General features: G+C 41.3%; 1 non-coding gene across 1 annotated transcript; it reads left to right on the forward strand.

The window, feature by feature from the left end:
• Positions 1 to 961: 961 nt before the first annotated feature.
• LOC142165204 (small nucleolar RNA R71) lies at positions 962 to 1068 on the forward strand. Its single transcript, XR_012696116.1, has one exon. It is a non-coding gene; the product is annotated as a small nucleolar RNA R71 (small nucleolar RNA).
• The last annotated feature ends 227 nt before the right edge of the window (positions 1069 to 1295 follow it).

The raw sequence follows: 1295 nt of genomic DNA on the forward strand, positions 1-1295 counted from the left end.
TCACCTCAGTTAACCCTGTTGAATCATCTATCTCAATGGGTACTGGCATAAGTATTTCAGTAGGTCGGCTTTCGCGAGCAATATCTTGCTCCATATCTAGATCTCTACCATTTCTTATACTCACTGCCATAAGCTATTTTGGGCCTTGCTCTTTTGGATTGACTTGTGTGTTTGCAGGTAACGTCCCTTGGTGACGAATATTTAGAGCCATCAAAATTTATCCTAATGTAATCTCAATGCCCTTTTATCGCTGATTCATGTGAGTCTAGTATCTCTTGAATTTTTCCATTGGACCCAATCAGTTGTTGCAGCATTTCGTTAAGTTCAGCAAACCCATAATCTTGTCTCACTATCTATTGTTGTTGAGGCTGTTGATAAGCTAGTTGCTGATTTGCTGGTTGTAACACTGTTCCCTTTGGTAAGGCACGACTTGACCCTGTGGTCGCATAGCTCCAGGATTGTTGTTGTTATTGTACTGCTGCTGTGCTGGTCTATATTGTTGATTATGCTTTCCCCAATTATGACCACCTTGCCTCTGTTCCTCATAGTTGGTCACATAGTTTATATCTTCCTAATAGTACTGGTTTTCACCTCCCGCACTCCACAAGTATACATATGGTTGGTTAATGCACATAAGCCCCCATTACTTGCATCAACTATGTGTACCTGCTGCTTCTGGCCTGATTCATCGATCATTTTGGTGAGGATACTCATTTGCGTCATTAGAGTGGCCATATTTTTAGCTATGGAGTTGTTTGTCTCTAAAGCCACTGAATGAACTACAGGAGTGTTCGTAAAGTCTCTTGTCATCCATCTTGAGTTTTGGGTCATTTTATCAAGCAGGATCTTACATTCTCTGAATGTTTTGCTCAAAAATGCTCCACCTGCTAAAGCATTAACATTGGCATTTAAGCTGTCTGCCAGTCCCATGTAGAACATCTGCACCAACATCTCATCTGGAATGCGATGATGTGGACATTTAACCAGCATACCCTTGAACCTCTCCCACATTTCTTGTAGTGTTTCTATTGGTCTCTACCTGAAGCTTAATACATCATCAATTTGTTTGGCAGTCTTATTGGGTGGGTAGAACTTGTTCAAAAATTGCTTGACTAATTCCTTCCAAGTAGTGATGGAGTTTATGAGGAGTTAATTAAGCCAAGTTTGAGCTTCTCCTATCACCGAGACGACAACAACAACAACAACCCAATAAAATTCCACTAACGAGGTCTGATTGATGAGTCGCGAGCCGATGTTAATGAGAGGCTGGAGGTTTGGAGACAAGCTCTTGAGTC

The sequence above is a fragment of the Nicotiana tabacum genome, chromosome 1, assembly GCF_000715075.1.
Source record: "Nicotiana tabacum cultivar K326 chromosome 1, ASM71507v2, whole genome shotgun sequence".
NCBI lineage: Eukaryota > Viridiplantae > Streptophyta > Magnoliopsida > Solanales > Solanaceae > Nicotiana > Nicotiana tabacum.